Source organism: Leptidea sinapis, chromosome 19, assembly GCF_905404315.1.
Source record: "Leptidea sinapis chromosome 19, ilLepSina1.1, whole genome shotgun sequence".
NCBI lineage: Eukaryota > Metazoa > Arthropoda > Insecta > Lepidoptera > Pieridae > Leptidea > Leptidea sinapis.
The window spans coordinates 39561-48580 of record NC_066283.1 but is presented as its reverse complement, the minus strand read 5'-3'; the positions used below and the strand labels follow the sequence as shown (position 1 = coordinate 48580).

The window sequence follows — 9020 nt, the reverse complement described above, 5'->3', positions numbered from 1 at the left end:
TTTTCATTTTCATTTTTACTTTATTTTCACACCAAACAATAATAAGGAGGCATCACATTAATTACTTGAATGTTTTATTATCCATTCGTGTACTTCTTTATTGCTTAATTTGGTAAATAGCTTCGGGTAGTTGGCCTTCGCGCAGTACCTACCAGCAGTCACCAAACAACATTGTTTTTTAGTCTTGTAGAATACAATAGGTCCACCAGAATCGCCCTGTAGAAAAAAAATAAGTATATAATATTCCTTATCATAAATCGTATACTTAAGTACTTATAAGTATTGTAATGCATTTGATACTGCAAATCACCTAGGTGACCATGACTCTGCTTATTGCAAGTAAACAGTCAAAAGGTTTGCTGTTACATAAAAAAAAATTGCCGAAATTCTGAAATAAATGAAGAAAGATGTGAAGAAAAAGAGACAGAATATTAAGATGTTCTAGCGTCAGCAAAGTATGCAAAGATTGTGAGATCTTGTATGGAGATATACTACAGACTAAAACCTCCTCTGTCATTACCCTCTATTTTCGGATCCGGTTCACGCTTTGCCTTTACAATACAGAATGTCAAGAGTATATCTTTCACTCACTGCATTTCGACTCGATGAACTTTGATGCCTTTGATGATATGCGTGTAAAATAATAATACAATTATTTGTTTGAAAAATAAACTCGAGAATTTTTAAGGTACAATAATAAAATGGAAGAATAGTTTGGCAGCAATAAATAACAATAAAGATAATTAAATAAATTGTTGTCATAATAAACACGAGTAGGAAACTTATTATATTATAATATAATTATTTATTTACCCCGCAAGTATTCTGGTTGTCTTTGTTGTGTCCTGCACATATTTGCGTGGCTGTTGGTAAACGACCATAGAATTTATGACAGTATTGATCAGAATACATTTTTAAGTCAACTGCCTTCAAGTCATCACTGAGAGGTCCATCTTGCTGAAAAATTAAATGAAATAAGTTGAAATATTAAGGTTTTATTTTGAAAAATATTTTCTGTTAACAGAAGCTTTTGAATTGACAGGTTACTAAATGGCATGGCAGTCACATGTTTTTTATTTTATCTACACCGATACTTTAAATCCTCTATTAAAAATTCTGAAACAGTTAGCTTAGTGCCAACATTAAAACACCCAATGTTCTTATAACCACTACATCATCCAAACGAGGGTTGTAATGTTGTACTGAATTTCATAACACCACTACAATTTTTTTTTCAATCCCTTCATGCTCAAAGAGTTTGAACAGACAGCCACAATCTTATTGCACATTGTATCTGTATGAATTTCAAAAAAAGAACATTTTCGTTTACGCGCGTTCCACACTACCAGAACGTCGCACGCCGTAAAAAAAAGTAGGGTATTCGAATCCCCGCCATTTTTTTTCGATATTTTTATTGTTTTGTTTACAAAAAATGAGTTATTAATTTTAAACGCTGCAAAATAAAAATAATATTCAAGTAAATTTTAATTATTGCACTATACAAACTGTAAATTACTACTAAAATAAATAACTTTTTCATTAATACTTAGTTCATTTGTATATAATTAGTAATGGATAATATTAGGTTACTACTAGGACTAACTGTTTCAGAATCTTTTAGAGGATTCATATTCTGGGTGTAGATAAAGTCTTGTATGCAACTGTTGATAATTAGGTATTAAAACACTCATGTGATACTATCATTACCCTCGGTTTCGCCTCGTGAGATAAAGTCGTGTTTTAATACCCCTTATTACACAACAGTTGCATAAATAACTATTATTTTATTGTAATTGGAAAACTTACAGCTAAATACAGTAACAGATTGGGAAATATTTACATAGAAGGCTATTTCCAATTTTTTATGATATTTACTAACTAATTACAAAATAAATGATGACTAGATTAATATATATGCAAATCGAACATAAAATAAATCTAATCTAGCGACATGGTAAGTGGGATTCGTTAGCTATACAAATACCAATCTATTATACACAAAAATTTAATACATAAACGGACGTGCATACACGCATGTGTTCAATAAAGACTGACATTTGTTGAATACCCAGAGGCTCGGAGAATGTTAAGGCTACTGGAAACCCAAGCGCTGGTAGCTATTTCGGTCAACGGATCAGCCTTGCTATCCAACGCGGTATTGCTGCCAGTATTCTTGGTACGCTTCTACGTAATGATCGTTTTAATTTGATGTAGTCATAGTATTGTAAATAAAGTTATAAGATTTGTTTTGTTTGAATAATAAATTATACTGTTTTGCTTATTCATATACTTTTCAGCCTACACTATATTATACTAAATTATAAATATATATAGTCGATATTATTTGAAAAATGATTTGCTGAGCTGGTGTTTTAATTTCATTACTGTTGCATTAAATAAATCTATATCTATGCTACAGTCTCTAATCATGTCATTATAATACCTCCATGCCCTTAAGAGGAATGAATTTTGTCGATAGTATGTTGATGCCATTGGGACATGTAACAGTTCTGGTCTTCTAACACGTGCCCGAGGGACTCGTAAGCATATGCGTTCTAGTAAGTGTGGACAGTCTATAGATCCGTTTGCAATATTCAATAGATATAAGAGGTCCGCTATTCGCCTTCTTTAATATAGTGGAATGCCCTGCGTAGTCTGTGGTACATGATCCAAGCCATTCGGCATTGTGTCGTTGAAATCACCTAAGACTACGATTTCAGCGGAGGGGATCTGTGCAAGAACGTCGTCAATTGCCGCTTGAACGCAGCCCATGAGGTGATCCGTTTCTGCGTTACCACTATGGGACCTGTAGACACACGCATAGATACGGACGCGGTCCTCAAAATCTACACGGAGCCAGAGAGTAGATAGGTCCCTACCCTCAAAATTGCCGAAACGGCGACAGCAGATATCCTCCCTAACGTACACACATACCCCGGCATGAGGCAAAAAATTGTGCTCAATTTTGTACCCGGGGTATCGCTAGGTCAAGATATCTGCGTCTCGCCGGATGTACCGTCTCAAGGTGGTGGTGGACGTCTTTTAGATTGGAGTGAATTCCCCTGATATTGCAAAGGTCTACGTCGAGCGTGGAGCGGGATGCCGTGGAACAGAACCGTGCTGTGGAGCCCCAGAATACGACGGGCAGCTCGAGCGAGAATGCTCTCTGACTCTGGTAGAGCTGGTACTCTCCTGAGGTAAAATCTTTTTAGTTCCGCTGTCATATTCCGGTGTGGGTGGGGGGAGGGGAATGGCCTCTGGTCCTCGACACTAACCTATGCGAAACATAGCGGCACTAGGCCACTACTTCACACCGGTATTCTGTGCGAGTGTGGTAATTAGCCCGCACGAGTCTGGCCCGATTGTGCTGACGTCATAAGACGGCAGCGTGACTTTCCCACTTCTAAGACGCCCTTAGTCGCCTCTTACGACACCCTTGGGACTCCCATATTCTTTTTACGCCCGGGGAAAGTACAGGGCATAGTATTTCTTATGATGTGCCCCACGTATTTGAGTTGTTGTTTAGGCATACATCCCCATTAGTTGAGGCATACTGTTACCAAATATTTATAAGTTTCCGTAAGCCCTTTTTTGAGGGAATCAGCAGGACCATGTCATCCGCGTAACTCAACTTATTGACAGGTTGATTGCACATATAACAGCCGACTTTGGACCCGGTGAGTTCATCTATAAGTCCATTCATATAAAGATTAAATAGTGTTGGCGACGTGAGACCACCCTGTCTAACGCCAGACTCAGCTTATACTCTTTGGAGAAGCTGCTACTGCTACCCCATTTAATCATTAGTTCTAGTATATCACGGGGAATACCAGTCCCCTCCATCCGAGACCATAATAGGAATGTCATACTGTATAGTATCAAATGCAAAAGAATAAACTAGTTCATGTAAGAAACTACCCTCCATATAATACGTGTTGCACACTTAGACCGTCGTGCTCACGTGACTTTCCCCTTTTCATATTTCTTATACAGTTAAACAACCCTGCAGGCGATATATTAATACTTGTTTTGGACATTTGGACTTTTGGCACCAACACGTCGATCCGAGCTGTTTATTATATTACTACTAATTAAAAAAGGGCGGGTTATGTGAATTAGTAAATATTTCTGGTGTGCCAACGACGACAGATCGCCATGGGAGTATGTAAAGCTATTTACCGATATTTTTCCAAATCCCATTACTGTAACATTTGTGCCTGCAGGAATATCTTCATCGGCTCCTATTAACTCAACAGGTTGTGCACAGTCTCCCATTTCAATTTCCTTGTCTAATGTTATCATAGCTACGTCGTAGCTAAATGTTCTTCTTGAATATTTTTCATGTACTTTATATTTTCCACTAATATATGGTCTGTCCTGTAAAATATAAATTATGAAAAACTTGTCTTTCATTCTCTTTGAAAATATAAAACATTTATTTAACACTTATAGTGAACTAACTGGCTTGTATAGAACGATTGTCCATGCAAGATCAGTATTAGTATCATCGTATCCTCTTTTTTTTTCTAAAATGACGCTATAATTGGTCTCTGCTACCCAACGTTCCCAACGTTACGTAACAATATCCATTTTGTTGCAATGATAAATTTACGCGGCGGCTATCTTGTATTTCAATGCACGAGAAAATTCAAACTAATTAGTCAAAGAGTCAGTCATGATGAGTCATAACTGACAAGTAACATAACGCTCCAACTATAGGCAACGTTTGATGCAATAGATTATTCAGGGTTGACCGTGACCGAAACACCAAACGCTAATAGCTGTTTTTTATTTAGTTTTTGAGAGCTGTGTACTCATTACATAAAAGAGATAGCATATAACACATAATAACATATATATGTAATCTTTGAAATAAACGAAAAATTTAAAATTTAAAATTTCAAATACATGAAACAAATTTTCATTTTTAAAACATTGATTTTCAACATGATCTAGAATACAGAATAGAGAGATAAATATTTCATTATACCACAATAAAAAAAATCTATTATTAAATCATGCATCATTGTAGTAAACTGTATTTTTTTATTACATACTATCACTATGTGATAGATGATTAAAAACTAAGATTCCGACGGATTATTTCCTATATAGGATATATCTGATCATATCGCTACTATTATATATAATAACTATAAAGCTAGATTAGGTACATGGTAAGTTCATAGAAATATGATGCAATACGTATTACATACATATTACATATATATTTTAGGTAATTTTGAATCTTCCCGCGTTGGCTGTATGGGTTTACCTTTGCAATTTCTTGAAGGAAAAATGAAACCACTCATCAGGGATAAGTATACAACATGGTAATTCTCCAAGTGGCAAGTGCTTCAAACAAGTAATGGGAAAAATAAAATTTCTAACATGCCACAAGAAACCGCTACTTATTTGAAGTTACCAGATATCAAGCTGTATACAGGACATTATTTTCGTCGTACGTCTGGTATGCTTTTGGCAGATTCTGGAGCGCACTTAACTGTTCTCAACTGACATGGAGGATGGAAGTCGAGGGCTGTAGCAAAGGGGTACATATATAGAAGATTCCATTGAGAACAAGGCGAAAACATGTGAACGCATCGTGGAAAACATTAAATTGCAACCTTCAGTTAATCCATCCATGCCACTGTCACCGTGCCCGTCTACTTCCAAACAACAAGATTCGCTGTCATATTTTCCTCAAAATGAGCCAGATTCGAACATTATTTCAATCAAGCAAAATATAAGATCTACAAGTCTCTATACTTTTTTTTTTGTTCATTAAACGGGATACATTCTAAGTATTGTATAAAACAGAAAGATAGATACGTTAACAGGTAGGGGCGAGTGCCTCCTTTTGGAAGTGAACACAGCATGCTTTTAAATGTGTTCTAGATTTTATATAAAACTAAAAACAATAACTTAAGCTATAGATGAACACAATTCAACCCCAAAGTCCTCAAGCCAATAATCCGCTTTTTCTAGCAGAAGTCTAATTCTAGCTTTCTCCCTCGTACTACAAAGCTGTGAAATGAGCTTCCTTGTGCGGTGTTTCCGGGACAATACGACATGGGTACATTCAAAAAAAGCGCGTACACCTTCCTTAAAAGCCGGCAACGCTGTTGTGATTCCACTGGTGTTGCAAGAGAATGTTGAAGTTTGCCTGTTCTCCAATCGTGCTCAGACCGTGTGCCCCTGTGCTGACACCGGTGCTAACGCGTTTATTCCGGCACTCATATACAAATGCGTAGTTCCTGACTCATGGAAGTCAGCCCTTGTCAATCCAATCCAAAAAAAAAAACAGACAGTTCAGATCTGGCAAACTACAGGACTACAGCTATTACCTCCTTGCTCTCCAGAATTATGGAGAGCATAATTAACCGCCAGCTCTTGGCGTATTCCTGCTTCTATACATAGAGGGTCACCAGTTGATCAACGACCGACAAATGGTCGGTCCGTAGGTGATCTTCTGGTATACCTAATAGATAGATGGGCGGCGGCTATCTAAAGTAAGGGGGAAGGCCTGGCAGTTAGCCTGGATATAGCGAAGGCCTTTGATCTTGTATGGTATAAGGCGCTTCTTACAAAACTTCCATCATTTGGGCTTGCCAAGAGCTTATGCAAGTGGATCTCCAGCCTCCTCACTGGGCGCAGCATATAGGTCGTTATGGACGGTTATAACACGTAAGATTAATAATTAAAAAATATTTCATGATTAAAAACTTCTTTTACTGAATTCTAATAAAGTATTAATTATTTGCCTGAATAAGATGAACAAAATTAAGAGATAAATAATAAGTTATATATCACGATACATCAAATTATGGGTATGTCATACCCTGCCTCATTCTATATGTAATTATTTTTCACCTCATGCTCGCTGGGTTAAGAGCTTGAATTTATTGTTTGTGTAAGGATGCTTCGTCCTCTTCCATTTCCAATTTCGGTTATGTTTTCCTGGTCATTTGCGTAGTCAGAGCTGACAACAGTTTTTTCCAGCATGATTTCAAAGTATATGGCTTTACTATTTTACGTTTACGGATGTGTATGCATGTTACTATGTATTTATTCCAGCATTCCATAAACTTCATATCAGGTTCTGGCAAATAAAACACAGAGAACTAATGAAGTCTGTTCTAAGTCATTAAATAAACTTATACAAGTTTTCACATGGTAGTTTATAGATTTTAACTGGAGAATTTCGTTTTCGTTCATAACAAGACAAGCAAAAAACTTTCAGAGAAGGTGTGATTTTGCATAGTACGTATATTTTATTTTGGATTATTTGAGACGCTTCTTATTAGAAAGCTAGCTGAGCCAAACCTAACAATAATTTATTTTAAAAAAAGCATTTATTAAAATAAATTAATGAGTAAACCCAATATTTTGTATGAAGTAGGTTCATCTATATTTAAGACATTTCTCTCACAGATGGTATTTACACCTAAACATAAAAATAAATAAATTACCGAATGTACGTTAAGATCACATTAATATCTATAGAATGATGTAATCAATAATATTGATACCAAAGTTCCATGTTGTATTAATTAAAAAACAAGTTATCTGAAATTGTAACACAAAAAACTAACCTTGCAGAAACTAATTAAGTATTCAGACGTAGTTTTCGTAAATAAATACTTTTCAACAAAGAAAATATATAAAAGCAATTTAAAGAAAACACATGATGGAGGAAGTAATTTATTTCTCTTCATTTAACAACTTGTAATTAATCATTCAAGGATCCGACTTGTTGCACTCTCGACTTGGGTGACCTATCATATACGATTGAATATCACAAAAAATGAGGATCAAAGTAAAATTACCAGCACAATTTAATATCAAATGAGTAACAAACAATTACTTATTAGATTAAGCAACAGTGCGACTAGAAATTATATAACTGTCCAGTTTCTCATATCGAGCACGGCATCATATTATTATGCTATCTCGGTACTAGTATTTAGCCAGCCATCAGTAATTGCAATGCAACTACCTACATGTTCAGGGTCCAAGCGATGCAAGATTGAAAATTATTAAGTACTAGCTGATGCTCGGGACGTCGCCTGCGTGGACGTTATAAAGCAGCAAAAATACTAAGCCCACATCTCCTCCTCCAGCTTCCTCACTGGGCGCAGCATACAGGTCGTTGTCGACGGTTATTGCTCGAACCCGAAGCCCGTGAACGCTGGAGTGCCCCAAGGCTGTGTGCTATCTTCACGCTGTTTCTTCTGCATATCAATGATATGTTGGACACCTCCAACATACACGACGACCCATGCAGACGACAGCACTGGTGATGCCGTATATACGGGCCATGCAGGCCTCTCTCGGGAAATCGTCGACAAGTGCCGCGTGAAACTTCTATCGAGTCCTCTCTTGAGAAGGTCGCGGAATGGGGTAAATTGAACCTTGTCCAATTTAACCCCCAGAAGTCTCAAGTTTGCGCATTTACCACTAAAAAAACCCCATATGTCGTATCACTGCTCTTCGACAACACTTCCCTTAAGGCCTCGTCTACTATCGGAATACTGGATCTCGTGATTGCCAATTCCGTGGCCATCTGGAGGCAAAACCAAATTGGCTTCGAAGAAGCTGGGCGTCATTTATAGAGCGCGGCAATACTTCAAGCCATTTGACCGCATACAACGCAGAGCAGCTCAAATTGTCAGGGACCCAGTGCTCTGTGAACAGCTGGATCACCTGGCGTTGCATAGAGTCGTCGCTTCATTGTGTGTCTTCTACCGCATTTATCGCGGGGAATGTTCCGAACAGCTGTTTAACCTGATTCCTGCCGCCGGTTTTCACCTTCGCACGACACGCCACAAGTTAGGATATCATCCCCACCATCTGGATGTGTGACGGTCCACCACAGTGCGGTTTTCAAGGAGCCTTCTTCCACGTACTACAAAGCTGTGGAATAAGTCCTTGTGTTGTGTTTCCGGGACTGAAAAAAAACGACCCTGCGGGTCACTTGAATGACGTACAGTAATACCGTATGGATTTCAGTTATATGC

General features: G+C 37.4%; 1 long non-coding RNA gene across 1 annotated transcript; it reads right to left on the bottom strand.

Moving 5' to 3' along the window:
• LOC126969761 (uncharacterized) lies at positions 1 to 4394 on the bottom strand. The gene is made up of 3 exons (XR_007730444.1): positions 4180 to 4394; positions 814 to 957; positions 1 to 216 (listed from the first exon to the last, which is right to left on the bottom strand). It is a non-coding gene; the product is annotated as an uncharacterized LOC126969761 (long non-coding RNA).
• Positions 4395 to 9020: the final 4626 nt, after the last annotated feature.